At 34.1% G+C, this 24,798-nt stretch overlaps 1 protein-coding gene across 32 annotated transcripts in view; it reads left to right on the plus strand.

Annotated features, from left to right (window-relative positions):
* The window catches only part of PTPRD (protein tyrosine phosphatase receptor type D), a 2,053,994-nt gene that overhangs the window by 1,071,213 nt on the left and 957,983 nt on the right, over positions 1-24,798 (plus strand). For 31 of the 32 annotated variants that reach the window (XM_081066962.1, XM_081066971.1, XM_081066973.1 and 28 more), the window contains one exon: positions 18,860-18,893. The exons of the other annotated variant lie outside the window; for it this stretch is intronic. The gene's annotated coding sequence lies outside the window, so the exon portion shown is untranslated. The remainder of the gene's footprint in view (positions 1-18,859; positions 18,894-24,798) is intronic. 32 annotated transcript variants of the gene reach the window in all.

Genomic DNA, 24,798 nt, shown 5'->3' on the forward strand with positions numbered 1-24,798 from the left:
TGATAATGAGATAATTAAATAATTTATGGGATCTGATAGACAAATGTGTTAGCAATCTGTAGGACCATTTCTGCACAATCTCAAGACCTTCTAAACATGACACTTTAAGAGAAATGTAACTCATTAAGATATTTCAGAAAAGGAAAGACCATTTGAGGGACATAGTATTGGCTTAGCAATGTACCACAAATTATCAGATACTCCATCTGGTACTCCATTTTAATATAGGGGTGATAATTTCGTTTAGCCATTGATGATGGGGAAGGTCATTTCAGCAAACAAGTTATAAAATGCCAGGAAGCCTTTTTTAAAAAAAAATTCAATTATAATTGACACTCAATATTATATTAATTTCAGGTGTACAGCATAGTAATTTAAGTACAGCATATAATTTAAGAAGTAAGAACCTAATTAGTAACAAATATATATATATGAAGCTGGTTGTAGGTTAAGACAAATTTGCGGGTTGGAGTTCGACTTGATGGAGTGAGAGAGGCTAACTACGTATCTTCCTAAAGTGACTAGGATGTGATAGGGGCCTCAACAAGAGTGCCACACGATTGTGGGAAATGAGAAAGGAAGAGGACTAAAGAAGGGAATAGATTGAAATATCAACAAGTATATTAGAGAAGGGAGAGTCTGTATCTGTGCCAAGACCTGTGAGGTCTGGATTCCAGGATGGCAGCCACAGAAGCTATGGTCTTGGCAATCAGAGCAAAGTAAACTGACAGGCAGCCATATACACACTGTTTCCCTGAAAACAAGACCAAGCCAGACCATCAGTTCTAATGTGTCTTTTGGAGCAAAAATAAATATAAGACCAGGTCTTATTTTACTATAATATAAGACTGGGTCTTTAATATAATATAATATAATATAATATAATATAATATAATATAATATAATATAATATAATATAAAAGTATAATATAATATAATTAATATAATATAATATAATTACTATAATTAATATAATACAATACAATACAATACAATACAATATAATACCAGGTCTCATATTAATTTTTGCTCCAAAAGACTCATTAGAGCTGATGGTCTGGCTAGGTCTTATTTTCAGGGAAACACAGCATTAAATTAAGCAATGACTACAATGGACCAGAGTGTTTGGGATGCTGGGTGGTATCATATGATACTTATCCTTTGCCACAAAGCCACAGATATTAAATTTAGAAAATATTAATTTGTTATAATATGAAATAAGTCATATTCACTAAGATACAAAAGTGGGCCAAATTTCTATTTGTAAAACTGAAATTGATTCTAGGTAATTCTGGCCAGAAACAACAATGAAAACAGCAGCAAAAACAAGTGGGATCTGCATGGTTTGGGGATCAAATGGAGTTATATCTGAAATTTGGTATAATCTCCCCTTCTTTGTACCCTTTGATATTAGGGACACCCAAGTACAGCAGGGAAAAAAACACTAATTTGTAGACATGTAGACATGGATTTAGAATGTGTCCCTTTTTCTGTAGGGTCATCAGCTAACTATAAATTTGGTATTTTATTTCCTTGCCTAGAAAACCTTTTCAAAAACTGACATTTACTTTCCTACGGATCTTTTTCTACATAGTGTTGAATGAGTTTCTATGTGTTATGAATTTGTTTGCTTAATTTAAAACATTAAAAGAAGCATCACCATCTAACACACAGGCACTCTCACCGTTTGCCACTGTAATGGTAATCGAAGTTGCCTTCTTTTCTTGGGCATCAGAAGGCGAATATTCCCTTTCAGCTTGGTAATATAAGATGATCTAGCTCTCATTTTAGAAAAGCTAGCAAAATACTATTTCCCCTTCAGGTTTAAAGACCTCAATAATGCCCATGTAGTGAGTGGAGAGTCTAATACCCTACCATACTTTAGAGAAAACGTGTGATTTGTCTGCTTTTAGTTAGATAGTTCTAGACATCGATGATAATATTCACGGGGATTATTTGCACACAAAATCAAGGAAAATGCTCATAATTCTGAAGAAAATATAGTAAATTTGCTAGCTTAGGAATTATTTTATATTATTTAATTTAGCAGGCACAGTTCTATGAGAGAAAAGTCTTTGTTCTCACCCCTGCCCTGATTATCATGAAATGGATAGCGCTGCTAGATATCCTCAGAGATTTTACTGTGTATCTTAATGCATTCTTGAGACTTGTGAAGAAACACAAAATATGTCCCAGTTTGGAGTTTAATTTTTTATCCATCTAGTGTCTATTTTAATAGAAACCTACCTTATGGTCCATTTCTTTTTTAGGTTAATGGTTTATTTATTTTTATAGTCATATACACACACGCATACACACACACACACACACACACACACAAGATTTCTCAGCTGTGGTAGAAAAAGTAAACATATATATTTAGCCTACTTTTCATTTGATTAAAGCATGCACACACCTACACTTATTCTAAGCCCTAATTTAAGTCACTGAACATTATTCAGTCAGTTAATCACAGCAACTTCTGCTCATAGCATGATTGTGGTTACATAACTCTGCTGAATATGTTTCTCATGTATGTACACATGTGTATGCCAGCATGCATTTGATGGGAGGGTCAATGGTGTGTGGCAATAGGTGTTTTAATAGACAATAGTATGATATTTGTAAATATTCAACCCTAGAGTAATGAACGTGTGTGTGTCTGTGTGTGTGTGTGTGTGTGTATTTCAATTAACCATAATCATGGTGGTTTTATGTTGTCATTCCCATGAACAATTACTAAAGCTTCCTGTTTTCTTCATCACCTCTAAACTCTTCTACCTGAACATTTAGGTCCTTCCTTACCCAGTCCCATCCTAACTTAATTCTACCTTTCTTAATATGCACCAGCACCTATGATCAGGCAAACTTCTTCCTGTGCCATAGTAACAATGAGTTTGTTACATAGTACTCTAATAATTGGGTTACATGTTTATTTTTACTGTCAGGCCATGGGTTCTCTGAGGGTGGAATCAAGGTTTTCTTCATAGCTACATCATCCCCAGAGCTTTGTATATAGTAGGTGCTTAGTAATTATTTGTAGAAAGAAGTAAAGGAAGGAAAAGGGAGGGGGAAGGGAGAGAGAGAAGATGGAAGAAAGGGGGGATAATTTTTTTTATATCTTTATATTTTGTTTGTTGTGCATACAACAAACACATTTAGAGATGTATCTCATTATCCAAGATAATTCATTCCTATATTTACAGTAACCTCCATGCATGAAAAGCTTTCTGATTTTCTTGCTCTCTCTCAAAATTCTATCTTTCCTTCATGATTCTACCAAAACCCCACTTGTATCAGGATACTTTGTTCTGCAGGACTTCCCCAGAAGTAGCTGTTCCTTCTCTTATGTCCAGTGGTAAATATTTTGTGTGAGTGTGTGTGTATGTGTGTGTGTGTGTGTGCCCTTGCATGGGTGCATGTCTGTGAGTCTGCATTTATTTGACCTAATCACATAAGTTTCCATTCATACTGTGTACCTATTTTCTAAAATTAAAGTTTCTGTATCCCCATCCCCAAATACCTCCTTAGCAAGTTGAATCTATATCTATATCTATATCTATATCTATATCTATATCTATATCTATATCTATATCTATATCTATATCTATATCTATATCATCTATATCATCTATATCTATATCTAATCATCATCTATATCTATATCTAATCATCATCTATATCTATTTCTATTTCTATATCTATAGCTATATCTATATCCATATAATTTTATTCAGATCCTGGCTATTCTGAATTTTGCTCTTCTGATATATTTAATAAGTATCACATGTGTGAACTTCTTCCCAGTATAGAATGTTTTTGTACATTAAAGGTTGTCTGTGCTGGAAAAAGGAGCCATGGGAAAACAAATTGGACATAGGAAGCAAAAATGTGAATTATGAATGGCAATGACACAAATCATCTCTCTTGTGACATATGTCTAAGAATATGTTATTTTTGTTGTACATTTCCATTGATTTCAGAGTTAAAGTCACGGAACTAACTTTCTTTTAATATAATTTCTGCCTGTGATTTATAGTGAAGCTGTGTACTGAATTTCAAGCACCCATTACTGAAATACAGTATGGATTGAACGCATATCCCAGCGTATTGATTTGTGCCAGTAACCTCTGGCCGAGAAGCCACTTCATTTATCTGAACAACTGATATGGTCTCTAAAGAAATTTAGCACTTACTGAATTTGTATAAGGCTGCCTAGTGAACCTTACTGTAATTTTCATTGTGCTATATTACCTTACTAATGTGATTGACGAGATTTTTTAAATGAGTTATTTATATATTCATATTTTCCTCTTGCAGGTAATAAAAGATGGTAGCCAGTGAGATTAAGCCATTATATTTTAATAATTTCACATATATTTGATAAAATATTTGATTTGGGATCAATATTAGGCAGAAGGTTTTTCTCTTTATTTTAACTATATCACGTATGCTGAAAATAAAATATTTGAAACCTTACTATTTTTTTTTATCTGAAATATGTGTTTATACACAGCATAAAATCTTTGAGGGCCAGTCATCCGGTTAACTTGAAAATCAGCTGCTTCCCTGGGGCTCTATTAGAATTTGAAAGTAATCAGTCCTGGGCTTTTCTATTATTTCTACTTTCTGCATCTGCTGATTCTTCCTATTCTTCTTTTACTCCTGCGGTTTGTAACTTTTATGTTATGAGCTCATCTTCAGTGAGGGGCCTTTTTCTATTGAAGCTTTATAAACTCTCCGTTCATTGTGGCAGTATCCTTTCAGATCTTTTTGGGATTTGCTTCTATTAACTCATGAGATGTGTTATTGGTATTGAATTAATTTCAGATGATTTTTCTGCATTTTAAAAGTTATGCTTATGTTTGCTTAATAGTTATACTTAGTCATTGCTGCATTTTTGAGTTGGTAAAGAATTTCCACTTCAGTTTAGTGGACCATATTACTAGCTGTGGCCCAAACACACAGTTCCAGATTTGGAGAAGCTCATACTATAGTAAACCATTCTGATGGATATAAAAAGAACCTAACGTCCAGTATGATAAATTCAATGATGACATATAAATTAAAAACTGCTATTGGATATTATCATAGATGACTATATTTATGGCAGGAGTAGACAGGTGTATAAAATACTATCATAAGTAGAATAATCCTTACTTTATAAAAATGTTATGGGAATAATATACACAGAAAACTTTAATGTATGCATTAAAACAAGGAAGCATAATATGAACATAATTCCCACCCTTGTCAGGTAGGAATAATCTAGAGTGGAGTAAAGCCGCTTTTCAGAAAACTTATAATATTTTTAAGTTTGGGTCAAACAAATTGTAGCCTCCTATGTTTCTTGATAAATATTAATTTGAAAGGCCTTAGTATACTATTTTGTGCTATATTGAGTGAAATTAGAAAGTCTCTAATCAGTCAGTAAAAATGGGAAATTTCAGTTACTTAGAATAAAATATGTTAATAATAGAGTAACAAGGGACAGAAAACATAATATTACTGAAAACCCATTTTGTATCAGACAGTGTGAGGGTGTTTTGTGTTCTTTAATCCTCACAATCACCTCTTTTGACAGAAAGAGAAAACTAACCCAAGTCAAATATTAGTAAAGATTGATGTTGATTTTCAAACTAGATTTTTCTAAAACCCCAAATTTCTTTTCTTTTATTAATATAATGCTTTTCACACTTTATCACAGAATTTATAAAGAAATAGTAGGAGCTGATGAAAACTGTTATTTTATTTTATTTTTCTTAATTGAAGTGAATCCTCAAATTGACAGCAATGTTAAGTTTCTATTTTATTATAATGTTCTGGGACTCTGAACAAACAAGTAATGCAGGTATCTCAATAAAAACACATTTGTAAACAGAACATATACATTAAGAATCATAGATGAGCTCTATGGATTGGAAAAATTGCTTGTCATACATGTGATTTTTTTTAAATGCTTCCATATAATTGGTGTTTCATTTGCTTTCAGTTTTGCTGGTTAAGTTGCGTGTAGTCCCCAGCTGATCTAAAATTTTAAGAATGTGATACCCAATTTGCATATGCAGTTATTTGCTTATGAATGTTAAAAAACAAAAATAGAAACATGAGAAGTATTGGTAATGATTTAGTCAATACACTGATACAGTAACTTCCCTGTATTTTTCTTCTCTCTACTGCCAATGTCACTCTGGTGGCTTCGTTTCATAGCTTTACAACCTCAATTCTAGGTAGCTGGCCTTGCAGATAATTTCCTACCTTGTGTCTATAATATCATTCAAAATTAAATATTCTTCTGATTCCTTTAGTATTTGTTTTATTTTAAATTACTATCTTATAAAGTCTTCCATATTTGTAACCCAAATTTTACAAGACAAAAATTATCAGAGGGCAAAATGTACCCTCTTATCATAAATACAATAATACAATTTCAACAAATATGTGTTCAGTAATTGGGTTTTGCCAGGAACTAGACTGAGTTTATATGTTAGGTAATTTATTCCTTGCAACAATCCTATAAGGAAGATACTCTGATTCCCTAATTTTACAGATGAGCAAATGAAGAAACTGAGCAAGGTTAAATAAAATAAAATATTAATAAAGTAAACAATAAAATTAATAAAATGTAATAAAATAGGGAATAAGTAGTGACACTAGAGTTTGAATTGGGCTTTTTGAAGTCAGTACTCTTATTCTAAATGACGATGGTGTACAATTTCCAAATTTTGTTTTTATTGTAGAAAACTTAGAATAAGGAAAACTTTTCCTCTCATCCCACGACGCAGAGGTAACCATTCTTATTTAGTTAAAGATTTATTTTCTGTATATTTGTATATTATTTTTAAGTGTACATTATAAAGTGTAGAAAGGGTACATTATAAAGTGTAGAAAGGGTGAATAAGTTATTGTATATTCATATACTGGAAATCTACACAGCAATGAAAATAATCAAACTACTGCCATATACATCAATATGGTTGATCCTCACGAACATAATACAGAAAAGGCCAGACACAAAATCAGACATGTCCTATGAATTATTTCTTTAAATTTCAGAAACAGACAAGTCAATCTGTGTTTGAAGTCAGGTAATGAAGGCTACATGTAAAATCATGGTGGTGAGAGTGAAAAGGATATCAAAATAGTAAAGATCAAACAAGGACATGAAAATATTTTTTGTTTTGTTTTTTGTTGTTATTTGGCTTTTGGTTTTTGTTTTGTTTTGTTTTTGTATGTGGGTACTGAAAGAGAAAAAGAAGTTTAGGCTGACTCTGAAAATGTAAATTGGAGGGTAATAGGACTAACAAAAGAAGGAGAAACCAAGAGAAAGTCTGTTTTTAGGGTAAGAATATTAACTTATGAGTAATATGACTCAGAGGTGAATATCTAGAGGTGAATATCTAGAGAAGCACCCCTGAAGGTTTAAAATAAAAACTAGGAAATAAGTTTTGGTGAGAGCTATGTGTAATATGATGTCTTGTCATTATAAATGGTAGTTGAACTATGGCAATACAATTGCCAAAAAAAAGGCTGATGGAATAATAACAAGATGAATTCAATATATTGGATAGTTCTTGTTTTCTGAGGGGGAGAAATAAGAGGTGCAAAAAGAAGGAATAAAAGAGGTACTGGAGACATGTTAGAAATAATAACTGGGAGAAGGAAGAGCAGGAGAAGGAGGAATGGTTGATCAAGGAATGTCATCATGTAATGTGCAAAGCTCATTACACCACTCACAGGTGACTTTGGCTAATCCACACAAAAACAGTATTTTATGAAATAAGTATCATTTTTCTTCCCATTGGAGAAAACTTAAGTCCACACAGGTTAAATAATTTGCTAATTTTCTCAAGAGCACATAGTGAGGTAATGGCAAAGTTTTGATTCAAATTTAATCTCTCTAGCTCCAGAGCTCAATTTTTTAGTGTTAAAATAGAAAAGAAGCTTTCGAAGGCAGTAAATAAAAAAGTTAAAAGGATAAAATATTTTCAATCATTACAGATTTTCAAAAATAAGACACATTAATTGAGACTTCACAATCACATATTTGATAGGCATCAAAGTAGCCTAAGACTTCTTCAACATACATAAGAGAGAAAATAAGTGAATGATAATGGGGACATTTTGAAATGGATAGGGAAGAGTTCATACTAGACTTTTTTTTTTTAAGGTCACTATTCCTCAGTCCTCTCCACCCTTTATCCCCTATAAAAATTTTCATATTAATCATTCTCCCTCCCTATGGACTCATTTCTTAAGTATTTAGCTTTGGTAAACTCTCACTAAAACATTCTCTCTCTCTTTCTTTCTCTCTCTCTCTTTCTCTCTCTCTCTCTGCAGCAAAAATCAATAACTTTTATTGTCTCACATGGTTTCTGACAGTCGGGGATATTGGAGAATGGTTTCTCTGGATGTTTCTCATTCAGAGAATGCCATGAGGTTATAGTCATTGTCTGAGGCTGGAGGGTCAACTTCCAAGAGAAATTGAAGCCAACTTTGTTGACTGTTGAGAAAACATTCTCTTTTAATTGTTATCTGTTTTGTGCTCTCACAGACTTGCTTTAATCCTCTTACTTCTGGGAGTGGTAGTGAAAACTCAAGAGTATATCAAATTATTTCCATTTTTTTACCGTCTTAGAATTGTGAGAAGAGTGGAAGGAAGACCTCCACTGGAAAAATGAATGAATGTTGTGAGTAGAAGTCTTGATTTCAGTGAAAAGGTAGAACTTTGTAGAAAAATAGGGTTTATCCACACTAGAAGAGAGGATGTGCCAAAAACCTGAACTGAACTCTATGGGAAACATTGTAGGACATCCTGGGACATTTGCCCTTGAGTTAGGAATCAGGGAAATAAGAGGTGAAGAGGACAGACTTTGCAGTTAGAGGGAAGTGTGTATTAATTGTTGGGAAGATACAGGGGAAGTGGATATGAAGAGTAGACAGAGATTCCAGTTGGAATATTTACATGTTAGTCACACTTCCTCAAACTCCCACTGAAAGCCCAGAATCTACAGCTCTAATATGGGGCAACTGAAGAAACTAGACTTATGGAAAACCAGGGATGCATATATTTGAAAACCATTAATTTATTTATTATAGATTTTCTTGTTACATGGAATCACATTTTTCTTAATATTAATTATGGCTAATATTTTTTTTAACCACAGTTTTCTCCTCCCATCTCTTATTTCTTCTATTCATTCAATTTACTTACTTCATTGAACAGAATCACAGCTTAGTGTTTACTTCATGTTTTATATTCTAAGGCTTCTATTTCAGAGTAGGAGACAATAGAAAGTGCTAGATTGGGCTGTTCCTACCTCCAGATCAAACCAGTCGCCTGGACAATGATTGGTTCTTTCTTTGTAATGGCAATTTTCAGAGGATAATTTTATATATTTCAAAATTTTATCTTTTTAGGTATGTTAACATTCTTCTTCAAATCCTATTTTAGCTATTCAATCTTCTCAATATATTTTACTCCTCTAGAGTGCAGTGGTGAATTTGACATTAACGCTTCATATACCAAAGCAAAGTTATCTGAAGAAGGTATTTTTAATGTGCCAGAAAAATGCTAGCAAAATTAAATGATAACTATGCTATTTTCTAGGACAGATTAAACAGGCAGAAACTATACAAAGCTGTAGTCTTTGTAATATTAGCAAATTTAAAATTATTTTAAGAAAAAGTCAAAAGACAAACATCAGTGCCATTTCCAATGGCCATTTCCAATGGCTACATAAAAATAATTTCAATATTGGGGGAAAAAATTAGAAGGAGACAAAGATAGAGATAAGGGAATATGCACTTTGTTAAACTGTCTCCCAAGAGTTGCAGGACAAAAATTCAATTTTGCACCAACCATGTTAAAGTCTTCTTCCAGAGAGCACGTTTTGTTTATGACTATATTCAGTCTAAACAAATAGTTTGACATTGCACAACCTAAACTTTAATTTACCAAAACATAACTCCTGAATTTGCAATTAATTGAGATGAAAGCAGATTTACCCAGATTAATGTTATAATCCACGTCCCAAAACAAGACACTGTGTGTTCAATTTGTTTCATGTCTTGTGTTTCTGTAAGTTTCCTTAAGGATTAAAGGGTTTTAACGATTTTTTAAAATGTTTACTTTGTTTATTCTACTGGTGTTAGATGTACATTATGGTTTTGCCAGCAACTTCTGTAGTGACTGGTAATGCTCAAGGAATACGGAAGTCCATCACCTTGACTATTCTTTTTGAAGAAGCCATTGTAATTTTCCATGTTGCTGAGTTATAACTTCCAAAAAAGAAAGAAAGTAAATGGAACAATATTAAGCTGCAACTACATTGTGAATTTGTTATATTTCTTTTTCCAGAAATCTACAGCTTAAGGGAAAACAATATGATGATGTCGTTTTGTTGTTGTTGTTTTGTTTTATTTTGTTTTTTTTTTCCTACTGAAGTTATCTGGGGCTTTTAGATTTTGAAAGGAATTAGGAGTAAATAAAAGGAGACTGGCTGTTATAAAAAATGCTTGGTACTGGAATAAAGATCCAGTTGAAACTGACACATCATTGAGGTGCTACTGGAATGTTATTGTGAATCCAGAAATGCTGGAAAAAGAAACATAATTTTATGTAATCTAAACCATAAGTCAGATGAGGCATAAGTTAATTTTGTTCATTGGGGCGCTTAGAACAGAATGTGGCATTAGGGAAGACTTCATAAAGACTCGGTTAACTCCCCCTCTCTAGCTAAGCCCCACAGAACTTTTTTATAATGGGTCTTTCGTTCTCACTTTTAATATTGGGATCCTCTAAACTCTCTGGCCTAAACCTTCCACTCTTTGTTTACAGACACACTCTCCAATTGCCATGCCTTTAGATACTTTGTCTATGATGACCATTACCAGTGTGTATCTCCAGCCCTAACCTCCCCACTTTCCACATCCAACTTTCTACTTGTCATTTGTACTCATAACTAAGAAACACCTTGGCCTAATATGGCTAAATAGAATGACTACCACTGATATGCATAGACTAAACCTATATTTTCCACCAGTCTTGCCCATCTCAGTAAATATCACTAACATCCACTCAGTTCCTAAAATCCCAAACCAGCAGTCTTCCTTTATCTCTTTTCTTAACTCACTACCCACAGTCAATTTATCAGCGAATCTTATTGACTGTACCTCAAAAAATATATCCAAGATCTATCCAGGTCTTTCCCATTTTCTCTGTCTCCAAATACACATTAGTCTAAATCACCACAAGCTCTTGCCTGGAAAGTTTCAAAACTGTCCTCTCAGTTTTTGCTCCTATGTCTGCTTTCCATTTTCCAGAGTAGACATAGGCATGTTTAAAACAAAATCAGATAATGTCATTCTACTGCTAACGCCCTCCAGTGACTTCCCATTTCCCTTAGAATGTAATCCAAATTTCTTAGCAGCGGCCTACCTTGTAGTCTATTATCTGGTCTGGACTTCCCTCTCTAACTTAATGTTTCTCAACTCTGTTCCTGCTTCCTAGAAGTTACACTGACCTTCTCTCTATTGCTTGAATATGAGTTCACACAAGGCCTATTGTGTTCACTCACTATTCCTTTACATAAACATTATATCTTCTGATCTTGCATGACTGTCTTGTTCTGTTGTATTCAGGCCTGACCATGCAATCTAAAGCATTCCTCCAATGAGCCACATGACTTGTTTCATTTTCTTTGTTCCACTCCTTGTCTGAAATGGTTACACCTTTATTTGTGTACTTGCTTATAGTCTGTTTCCCTTGCCTCCCCATGCTATAAGAATATAAGTACAAAATATGCCCATATGGTTACCACTGTATCCTTAGTGCCTAGAACACTGCACAACACATAGTAGATGCTAAAAATATGTGTTCAATAACTCTTAAAAAATGGTTGTTTCATAAATGAGTAAAGGAAAAAAATAAATAAATTGTGCCTTACTAATTGTAACCCATTATTTTTGTCATTTACTTGATTTCACACAATTGTTGACTCATTACATTTATTACATGGTTGAAATATTTTCAGTAATGTAAAATATTTAAATAAGGGAACAAGGAGCAATAGTATAGTCTTTTTATGTAAATGTCTGGAGGTGTGCAGAACGACAGGGCAGGCAGAGGTCTCAAATTCTAAAAAACAGGATGGACAAAAAGAACAAACACATAAAAATCTATCGTCCTTTATAATCTGGAAGCATAGCACATACCAGAGGCCAATTGAAAATTTAGGGAACTATCAATCTATCCACCCCCACCCGGTGACTGTCATGGAAGGTGGATCCTTAGCTTTGGGACCTAGTGTTAAAACCAAGACAAGTAGCTCACCCTAGTTGAAACTAAGAGCTTTCTCCCTTGCTATTTATATTTTCAATATATTTTCTTCTACTTAATTCCCATCTTCTTCTAGAAGTAGAAGACTTTAGAAAACTATGAAATAGCTCTGTTTGTTTTGAAAACAGGACAAAGGAGAACCTGTGAGGCTGAGCTCTTCAGTAAAATTTAGAGAAGAGCAAGTAGGTGCTACCGGTGGCGTGACAAAGTGATTAAGAAGGGTAGAATCTGGAGGAAGAGAAAGAGTATCAGAATCTCTGTCTTTAACTAGCAATTGAGTTCATTAACATTTTGTTAGAGGAAGTCATCAAAAGTATGAAACTGTCCCATTGACCCTTGAGCGGGACCTAGGCAATGTTTTTAAAAGTTTAAACATTCCATAATATTTTTAGTAATGTCATTATCTAAATGTTTTGGTGTTTCTAATCTTACTGTTTGATTCTTCCACTGAATCTCACTCAAGATGTCATGTTATAATTATAGATTTAACCTTCTGCTCAGCAGGGTTTTATATTTGTAATCTCTAAATGTCCCTTGTTGAGGGTCCAACCTTCCAGAGGGTAGGAACCCAGGAATGCTTTTTTTTATTAAATACTCACTATGAAATCTCTCTGACCTTGTCAATAGTATCAATCAAACCCTAAACCTGTGTGAGATTTTCAGACAAAACTTTTTAATCTCTTGTCCTTGAAATCCCAAGGATCTTGGTTGAAATTGATAAATGTCCTAGAGAATGAGATTGGTGACGCCATATCAGTCATTTTCACTTTTTCCTTCAATTTTGGCCACTGAAGATTTCCTAACTATATATTTCTTTCAGTTTTATTTAAAATAATATTTATTATGCTTTATCCAGTTTTTTAAAAAAAATTGTAATGAAATCATGGTTAGTTTACAATATTTGAGGCATCATTTTTTCCTGAAATTGAGCTTCTTTAATTTGTGTTTTTACTTTAGCTCTGTAAGTAAAGATAAAGAACTCACAACTAATTATGACTGAAGTAAGAGTTAATTGTTCAGGAGAAAAAAAGTAAGACTACATGTTTAGCTTTCCTTTGTTTCAACAAAGAAAGTCTATTCTGGGCTCGAGGGCTGTTTATGGGGAAAAATGTAGTTAAGCTCAGTCACACTGATTCCCTTTCATTTTCAGTTCCTTTTCCTATTACACACATCTTCTGCCACTTCAGCCCAAGCCCTGGATCTACTCATGACTGATATGAGAAATAAGGACTGGAGTTTTGGTATGAAGAAAAGAAAATACCAAAAGAAAAAGAAATCTGATAAAATTAGAAAATAAGAGAATTCCTCTGACTATCTATGTACATATCTATATCTGTACATGTGTATATGTGTGTGTGTGTATCAGAACAATAGAATGTGAGGGAAAGATGCATATGATATGTATGTACCATATATGCATGTTTCATCTCAATGATATTCTTGGAAGTCAAGCATTTCATTGCTAAAATAATTTTCTAAGTACAAAAGGGGTAGCAATTTGCATTTGTTTTTCATAACTATGTTTATAATTGGTTCTACGAGTAAATACAAAAATAGCTGGCTTATTCCACCACCTGCCTAGTACAGATATACAAAGAAGGCAAATGCATATTTAATTACTTCTTCACTTTATTTTCTAACAAATCATAACATCACAATACTGGAATGATATTCAACTTAACATCCTGTTCCTGCATTCAAACGCCAGCATTCTTTTATACAAAATAGACACCCTTTATGAAAGCTAAATGGTCAAATAAGAGGAGGTGAATGGTTAATTGTGAATGTTATTTGAATCAATTTACATATGAAAGATCCTCAGAAAACTACTTTTAAAAGAAAAAATTTGTAGGTGCATGTGCTATAAATCATTTTATTTGGGATCGCTCCATTCCACACTTGTAGCAGCATCTCTGGAGTCAAAAGAAAGCTTCACAATTTTTTATTGGACCTTGTTTCTTCTCCCTTAATCACTAGTTATCCACTTAGTAAGTTATCAGTTTCATCTGGAAGGATTTCCACATATTGTTGATGCCATTCTCAGGATCTAGTCAAAATGTAAAAACAAAAAAACAAAAAACAAAACAAACAAACAACAAAAAAAAAAACATGGAAAAGATATTTGGCAAACAAAAATATATAAATTAATAAAAATAAAAGAAAAAATTTGGATTAATAAAGGTAGTGTATTAGATAGATGAATGTGCTGGAAATTATAAATAATTGAAAATATTTTGTGGTACTAGAACTGAAAGTTTTGATTGGTCATGTTATTTGGCAGTTCCAGTCATGTGTAAGTAAACATCCATTTAAATGTCCCTAGAACAGATAGTAATTGAAACATTCCCTGCTTGGGACTTGTGGTTAAGACAGTGGAGTAAGTAAATGCTCTTATTCCCTCTTCTCACAACATAAAAATTACAACTAAATTACAGAAAAACCATCATTGAGAATTGCCTTAAATCTAATTGAACAGAAGTCCTACAACTAAGGATATACAGAAGAAGCCATGTGGCAACTGGTAGGAGAGGCGGAGACACAGAACAAGTTGGTCCCACACCTATGTGTGGTGGTTAAAAAATGGGAGGGATATCCCAGCTGTGGAGGTTGCCCCTGAGGAGCAATGGGTCCCATCCCCACATCAGGCTCCCCAGCTCAGAGCTCCAGTGCTGACAAGATAAGTCCCCACAACTTCTGGCTTTGAAAACCAGTAGATATTGTGACTGAGTGAGATGGAGGGTAGTTGGAGACCTAGGTGATCCTCTTAAGTGGCCCATGCATGGACTTACGCCCTGGTGGATTTATTTGCTCTGATCTCCAGCACTGGGGCAGCAGCTCAAAAGGCACCAGGGACCTAGAGGGAGGAACTGAGTTGTCTGACTTTGAGGTAAGGGCTGGAGGGGCAGCTTTCTGTCAGACAGAAGTGGTGATATGTGCCACTGTCCCTTGTTGAGCACTGACCTCTCCCAGCATGCAGACTCAGGTAAGTGCCATATTTGAGTCTCTGTAGAACTGTCTGACATCATTTGTCCCACCCTAGTGATTCCTTGAAACCTCACCCCACACAACTTTCAGGCACACCCAAAGCCACTTCCAGTGTCTTTACCATACAACCTTCCTGTCCTGACACGTGCTATAAACTTTTCTAACAAATGTAAAAGTTTCACAAGCCCCAAGGAAGCAGCACCTTGCCTCTGCATTCCCTGTACCCTTTGCTAAACAGCCCCAAGCCTAGCATGTCTACCTGGGAGAAAAAAAAAAAAATGGAGACAAGTAATGTGTCAGATACAGAGTTTAAAACATTGCATAGAAGAATGCTCAGTGATATCAGTGAGAACTTCAACAAAGAGATAAGAAACATAAAAATGGAGGTAGAAAACAAGAAAGAAAAAAAGAAAGGAAGGAAGGAAGGAAGGAAGGAAGGAAGGAAGGAAGGAAGGAAGGAAGGAAGGAAGGAAGGAAGGAAGGAAGGAAAGAAGGAAGGAAAAAAGAAAGAAAAAAAGAAAGAACTAGTCAGAAATGAAGACCACAATAACTGAAATAAATAGTATAGTAGAGGGAATCAACAATAAATTTGATGAAGCAGAGGATTGAGTCAGCAATTTGGAATATAGAGAAGCAGAAAGCACACAATCAGAAAAATAAAAAGGTAGAAAGAATATATATATCACGTGGGACTATATCAAATGTATCAACATTTGCATCATAGGGGTACCAGAAGGAGAAGACAGACCAAAGAACTGAAAATATATTTGAAGAAATAATGACAGAGAACTTTCCTAACATGGTGAAAGAAATGGACATACAAGCCTAGGGAGCACAGAGAGTCCCAAACAAGATGAACCCAAACAGTCCCACACCAAGACACATTGTGATTAAAATGGCAAAGGTTAAAGACAAAGAGAGAATCTTAAATGCTGCAAGAGAAAAACAGTTAGTTATTTAGAAGAGAGCTCCTGTAAGACTGTCATTTGATTTCTGAACAGAAATTTACAGGTCAGAAGGGATTGGTACACAATATTCAAAGTGATGAAAAGCATGGAACTACAATCAATATTATTCTACACAACAAAGCTGTCATTTAGAATTGAAAGAGAGGTAGCTTCCCAGATAAGGATAAAAAAGGAAAAACAAAAAAAGCTGAATGAGTTCTTCACCACCAAACCAGTATTACAAGAAATGTTAAAGGGAATTCTTCTTTTAAAAGAGAGCAAGAAACAAAACAAAAGAAAATTAAAAATATCAATAATAAAATGGCATAACGACATATCTATCAATAATTGATTTAAAGGTAAATGGATTAAATGTTCCAATCAAAAAGTGTAGGATAGCTGCTGAATGGGTAAGAAAACAAGATCCTTACATATGCTGCCTACAAGAAACTCACTTCGAATCAAAAGACACATAGACTGAAAATGAATGGTTGGAAAAAAGTTATTTCATGAAAATGGAAACAAACAAGAAAATCCAGGGTAGCAATATATATAGCAGACAAAATAGTCTTTAAAATAAAGGCTGTAAGAAGGGACAAAGAAGGACTTAGTAATCCCACTCCTAGGCATTTATCCAAACAAATCCAAAATACTACATCAAAGGGACATGCGCATCCATATGTTTATTGCAATTATTTACAATATTCAAGATATGGAGGCAACCTGGGTGTCTATCAATAGATAAATTGGATAAAGAATGAATGTACATACATAAAAAAGAATATTAGTCATCCATAAAAATAATGAAATATTGCTATCTGTAACAACATGGATGGATGTAGAGGGTATTGTGCTGTGCGGAGTATGTCAGAAGAGAAAGAGAAACGCCATGTGATTTTATTTATATGTGGAATCTAGACAATAGTATAAACAAGCAAACAAAACAGAAATAAGCACATAGATACAGAGAGCATTTTGATGGTTGCCAGATTGGGGGGTGGACTTGGGGGGATGGGTAAAGGAAGGGAGGGGATTAAGAGATACAAACTGGTAGTTACAAAATAGTCATGGGGATGTAGAGGATAGCATGGGGAATATATTCAATTATATTGTAATAGCTGTCTATTGTGTAACAGAGGTACTGGATTTACTTGGGTGATCATAAATTATATAAATGTCTAAACACTGTGTTGTCCACTTGAAAGTAATATTGTATGTCAACTATAATTGAAAAATAAAGATATTTTTAAGATAATAAAAATAAAATAAAGCATTCCCTGATTCACATTTTTCTCTGATTGTATTTTCTTTGTTAAATTTTGGTTGCCTATTGAGTGAAACAGGAGACTACCAATAGATCATTGGTCTCTGGAAGCCGTACATCCTTGAAGTCTCTAGCCCAGCTACATTTGCATTACCTCTGTCACAGAAGTACAAGGCAACAACAAATTCAAGGATGCTTGCCACTGCCATTTTTCTGTTTCCTTATCTACAAGTTCCAGTCCCAGAAAGTCAGATGTAAAGTCCACACTCAATTCCTTAATTTATTTTTTATGAAACTGAAAAATGTTTCATTCGCAATTGATATCAATATTCCTTTAAAATTCAAGAAAGAGGTACAATGCAACTATACTGTTCTCTTAAAGGATGATAGATGAATATAAGGAAATTGTGCACAACATGTTATCTCTATATTCAAGGTATTGTTAAATACATTAAATATGTTTTTGACATCTCCCATGCCAGAAGCATAGCAGAAGTCTTCCTAGTAGGCAAAAATGAACAAGGCATAAATACCCATATCTATAAGTTTGAATGAGATGAGTACTATAATAGAGGTACAAAATATTGTGGGGACATCTAGAAAGAGAAGAGTGATTCTTTCTCTGGATAACAAGACAGCTTCGTTGAAGAGATGTTAATTCATCTGGCCCTAAAGAATGCATAAAAACAATATCAAGGCAGAAAAAAAAAGTGTTTGTTTGTTTGTTTGTTTGTTTAAAGTATGTGTGAGTATAGGGCCCAAGAGAAAATAGCTGGACATAAATTTGAAAGGTAGGATGAGGAGGCATAGGAGAAAATCTTAGGTAGAAAAGAAGCACTTGACTGAAGCCACTGAACGGCATGCTAAATACTTTAGCTTTTTAGTGCTTTTTTGTATAGACAATAGAAAGAATTTTTGAGCTCAGTAAGGTGATTTATATGGTATTATAAGACTGCATATTAGGATAAGTATTTCACAATTGTGTTCATGCTAAGACAAATATTATATTATACAGTAGTCTCTATTTCTGTCTAACTTTTAAACTTGAGCATTAGAAGAAAATATTGGTGTAATATATGCATATGCCAGAATGCATACACAAAAGATTTGAAAAGACAACCAGTTATCTAATTTGGATCTAAAATGGTGGAGATGAAACACTTTAATCTGAAATAACTAAATGAGTGAGATAAGACAAAGTATTTTTATTACTTATTTAATTTTGTTTCTGTAGATACATTCACAAATGTGTTTAAAGACAATTTTAAAGTTTTGGTTGGTTTGTATGATTGCAACATCAAAATAACATTTTTGTTGTTTCAGATGATGGTGCCTGTCAATTAACTGAACAACTGTGGTAAGTTAGGTTTTCTCTTCTCAAATCTGCATAGAATGCTTTTTCCTTCTAATATTTAAAAAGATTTATGCTGCCTACAAAAACCTATAAAAACATGAATCTCAAATGCACTGAAAGTCAGGCATGCCCTAAATTAAGCTACATTTGTTTCCAGGGATATAATCCTTTTCAGTTTTGTTTTGGTTGTTTTTTCCCTTCCCCTGAACTGAGCCGAGATTAGAAATCAGAAAGTCTCTTTCACATGTAGCCCAAAAGTCTAGGGGGGGCTACTGTTTTCCAAATATTTTTCATTTTACATACACCATCTGCTTCATCAGGAAACACCCCAATGTTCACACCATCAAAGGTAGCAGAATATCTTTTAAAGAAAAAAAAAAATACACACACACACACACACACACACACACACACACATAAAGTAACTTAAAATTATATAGAAGTTTGACAAGAAGAGGCAGCAGATCTTTCTTTTCTCTTCTCATTTCATGGAGGTGTTAATGATCATGGTTGTGATATACACACAAGCTGATTTTAATTTTTCCAGTTTCATAGCTAATTAAATCCAACCTTATTATAATTCAATATCATACTGGAAAATAGAAATTTAAAGACAGTTTTATTTTCTATCTTTACTATGAATGTGCTGTGGCTCCACTCCTTTTGGGAACCTCTGTTGGGTAATTTTCCATGTGGGAAAAGGAAATGTGTATATTAAATATTGTGAATAATAATAACAAAATATATGCTGTAATGTCATGAAGAAAGAAAGAGAGGAAGAGAAAGAAAAGAAAAAGAAAGGATGGAAAAAGACTGTTTCTCTGGCAATCCATTTGGTATTTTAGAGTTTCTTCTTTTTATTAAAAAAAAAAAAAAAAAGCAAATGATTTAGTTTTCAACCAGATTATGTCAGTGGAGATGTTTGTTTCATAGATGTTTCACTTACTCGTACTCTCAATCAAAATCTCTATCAATTAGAAAAGCAATACCTTGTTGTTAGTTACAGCTTAGGTAGTTACTTAAAATAAGACATCATTATAAACAGTTACTATAATAGTTACTAAAATAAGTTTTTACTGTAAAAATAAGAAATATTTTATAGTATTTATATTGATAGTGAAACACCCGCACTTATTGTCACAGATTATGATTTTCGTTTTCTCTATTATTATTACAAAACTGAGAAAAAAAAGAAATAAAAGACTGTATATGTCTTAAATAATTGCCTTGGATTATTTGATTATTCATTGAAAACTAGGATGAGTGGATGTAGTTTGTATCAATCTAATTCATCTTTGATAAAGTTGGTACCCTTTTATCTCTATCTTGGAAGAATAAACCCAACATATTTGTATTTTTACTGTACTGGGAACTGGTATTTTCATGGACTCTCTTCACACTGTCAAACTTATAAGAAAACTTTGCATTAGTTTGTTACCGATTTTACTTACTTGAGGTTTTCCAGTTTAGAGTAGGTTGAGAGAAAGTGTTACCATTTACTCTCTTATTCAACTTCAATAAGGAAAAAAGTTAAAAAAGAGTGCCTTGGTATAGCATAGACTTAGACTGGTTGGTAAAACAAGAGATGACCAGAGTGGGAGGTGTTTGGAAGAAGGATAACAAAATTTGGAGGCGTAAGAACAATTTGCAAAGAATTTGGATAAAAGAGAGGAATGGACAAGTTTATGGGATGTTGTATGGGATAGTATTTAGAGAAAAAATGTGTCTTATTGTATATTACATTAATGTGCTTGTCATCACCTGGCTGTCTCGTTAAAATGCAGATTCTAATTCAGCATGTCTGCAGTATGGCTCAACAATCCGTATTTCCATAAGCTTCCAGGTGATGCTAAATCTTCTGATCTAAGACCCAAACAGTGAATAAGCTATGTACTATATAAACAGCTCTCTGTTTCTGTGTCCTATTCGAGGAATTTCAATCAAGACATTTCAAGCATTTGATTTGGATTTGATTTTTAGTGTTCTTATTTCACTGTGTAAAGATCAATCTTAAGATTAGAGAAAAAATGCCCAGTTTTAGTTCAGCCACACACAAAAAGAAGTAGGTCTCGTTAGCTCCCAAGATCTGCTTTCCCTCGCATTAACTGATTAATTCAGGGTAGACTATGAAGGATCAAAGAAAGTCAATCAGTTTGAGTCCACTAATTTTCAAGAGAATGAGATATAAGATTTTACAAAACATAACTGTGATTTTATTATACCGCAGTATAGTCAAAGACAATCATATCATCACCATGCTGTATATGTCAAAGTATAAAAAGCAACGATGGTTGTAGGGCCTCTTAACCTGAAAACACACAAACGAAAAAAAGGCTGTAGTGAGAGGCAACAAGCTTTTACTGTTATGATTATTATTATTATTGTTATTATTATTATTATCATTAGTTTCAGGTGTACAAAACAATGTAATAGTTAGACATTTATACCCCTCACAAAGTGATAACCTCCCTCCCCCCATCTACTACCCTTCTGACATCTTGTATAGCTGTTACAATTCCATTGACTTTTATTTAAGATCCAAAACGATGGCTCTCTGGGAAGCACAGATTCAAGCAGAAGCCCAAATAGTGTTTTGATTAGGAGGTGAAGGCAAGGAGTTTTTATGAGAAAGGTAAGGGGATGATTACATGAATAGAAGGAAGGACTTTATATGGGTGTTAATAAGCTAAGGAAGGAATTTCTATAGGTACAGATAAACTAACATAGTTATGCTAATTCTAAAGAATGTCTTTAACTTTCAGTCCTGTATTCATAATGTCTGCTTTCTCATTAGATTTGCAAACAGTTGTTCGAGATACAGTACTGCTTTAATCCCAATCCAAAGGTTCTTTTGCCCAACTTTAACACTGCAAAAGTTTGAGGAGTAAGAATTGCAAGGCAGTTCCTCAGGCTCCATTTTGAAGTTGCTCCATTTATATTGCTTTTCACAGGTTTAAGAGCCCTAATCATAATATATGTAGACATTATAATCATTGCTATGCTTGGAAGTACTTGACTTTTGCCTTGAAAATGTAATGTCATTGTGTTTGTTTGTTTTTTATCACATCCATCAAGAATGTTATCTTGTTTAATTATTAAGCTTATTCAGATTCCAAGATTATCAAGAAACCACAATAGAAGTTAGACTAGACAGGGTGAGTCAGTACCATGAATAAGAAAAGAGGCCCTTGTTCAATGGTATAAGGAAATATGAAGGACTTTAGGGACTTGGATTTCCCTAGGAACCTGGAAAAAGCCCAGAAATTGGAAGTGCTGAAGGAAATCTGAAGTTTTCTCTTCAAACTCTTTCCTCTTGATGAGTATTTTTCACTCATACTTCATGTCGGAATCACCTGGGGAGTGGAAAACAATAATTATCACCAGGAACCCATCCAGACCAATTAATTCATAGTCTCAGGGTGGAGCCTGGTCTCTAGACGTTGATGCCCCAGCTCGCTAGTGATTTCATGGGGAACTGGAATTGAGAACCATCATTTTAGACCATACACTAACTTCTTTCATGGCCTTCTTTCAATATGCATATGTATTCCTTTCCTTTAAGTTAAGATTTATGTGTATTATTCCATATATCAATAGGGTTCACTATAAAAAACAAAATAATACTAATAGCTAACTGTTATATGGTGCTTACTATTTGTCAGACACTGCTGAGTGTTTCATATGCGCTAAAATGATCCTAGATAGTATGTACTATTGCTGTCCTCTTTGCATATAAGGAAACTGGAGCATAGAAATATTAAATTTCCCAAGCTCACATAGCCGGTAAGTGGTTGCACTGGGATTCAAACCTGAGCTTTCTGATTCTACAGCTCATGTCCTGCTAAATTACCAATCAATTGTCAATTGATCCATGTATTCAATAAATATTTCTGGAGCAGCTTATATATGCAAGGCACTAGGAATAGAGCAGTAAGCACAACTAAATGTCTGCCTTTATGGAGATTTCTGACAGAACAGTCAGAAATTTTAAAAAGACCTTAGAATTCCTGGCAAGAAGATTTGGCATTCAAATATGATCATTCTATTTGCTTTCTGAATGATCTTAGCAAATCTCTTTACCTCTTCAGTAATCTAAAGAAAATGGAAGATATATCTAAATAAGTTATTTTTATTACTTTGCATTATCATTTACCATAATGAGAGAAGTTTTGTTCGTATGTGTGGCTTAAAAAAAACAAACAAAAAAAACCCTATTGATTAAAAAATAGATTTTCCCCATGGCAGTAGACACTAAGGGAATTGTGAAAGCACTAGATTTCAGGAATGTGTTGAAGGTAATGTTAGTGGTATTGGTCTCACTGATGTTGGTAATGGTGATGATTGTCATAATGATGGTGATGGTTGAGATGATGAAATTGATGGTAACAACTACTATTCGTTAAGCATTTGCTATGGCTCAGGCATTGTGCTAAATTCTTTATTATCGTATTTAATCTGTTCCACAATCCTATCAGACAGTCTAATTATTGTTCATAATGGAGAGCTGGAAAATTTGAGGATTAGAAAGCTTAAACCTCTCACCCAGGTGATGTAACTAAAAAAGAAATGGAGACTGGATTTGAACTGAGATGTATCAATTAACCATTGTTTGGTAACAAACCACCTGGATTCTCAGTGGCTTAAAATACCCTTTTGTTATTCTTCATGATTCTATAGGTTGACTGGGCAATATTCTGTTCTATTTGATGTTGGCTGGGTCATTTATGTGGCTACATTCAAATAGGAGCTTAACTAAAGTTCTCACTTCTCCATATAGCCTCTCTTGCTACATAGTGGGTCATCCTCCAGGGGCTCTCCACATGATCATTTTCTGTACCAGAATACCTTAGACTTTCATTAAAAAGCAGCTCCATTCCTAGGAGTAAGTATTCCAAAAACAAGTCCGACTGCAAGTGCCTTACCTTGCAACATGCTTTCTAAAGTCCCATTTATCAAAATAAGTCAAAAAGTCCAGCTCAGTCAATGTAGGAAGGAACCAAACAAGGGCAAGTGTACCTAGAAGCATGATTCTGTCTCCTGTACTAGATGCGGCCGACTCTAAGACCCACTGTGCTTTTAATTCCTGTACTCTATTCCTTCCCTGGAGATACTGAAATTGAGCACTGGAAGAAAACAGACCACATAGTATTATTGAGGACACTGCATAGACAGACTTGACCTGGACTTATTCCAATAAGAGTGAGCACATCTAAGTACTCAAGAGGAAGTTTATTATAAAAAAATCAATATTGAGGTGGATGACAAGGTTCAATGTTCAAGAACTCAGAGCTTTGGAAAGGATCTTTCTAAAGTCTGATTACCAAAAAAGTCAAGGCATAGTTGGCAAAATTGCCAATATTTAGGCACTGGATTTCTACTTTTGCCTTAATATAGGATCCCATTTTCACAAGTACACATCTGCCTTCAGGTAGACAATAAGAGTTTCAGTGGTAGTACTGTGTCTGCTTACATTACCAGACTGGATTGCAGTACAATCCTCAAGAGAATGCAGAAAAGAACTAAGTCTGAAGGATTCAGAAGGCAAAAGACTCCGGCTGTTACCGATGAGCCATCTACAATGTAGAGAAACTTATTAATATGAGTTTGTAAATAGCTTTGGACTTTGAACTGGATGTGTCCTGATGGGCCTGTCAAATGAGTTAGTTAGAAAACAAATACAACACTTATCCAGAAGTTTATTATTGCAGTCATCAATTTTTCTAGCCTGCTGTACGATACCGCCTTCACTTAAAGGCAAGCATAATCTCAATTGTCCAGGAAGACCATAATAATATAATGAGTTTTGCCTCACTGCTTTTCAGGCTTTTTTCTTTTCCTCAGAAGCTCCACGGAGAACATCATCTTTAGGCCTATAAATTTGGTACTTTTTACTAGCTCTAAATTTTCT

The sequence above is a fragment of the Rhinolophus hipposideros genome (assembly GCF_964194185.1).
Source record: "Rhinolophus hipposideros genome assembly, chromosome: 11".
Taxonomy (NCBI): domain Eukaryota; kingdom Metazoa; phylum Chordata; class Mammalia; order Chiroptera; family Rhinolophidae; genus Rhinolophus; species Rhinolophus hipposideros.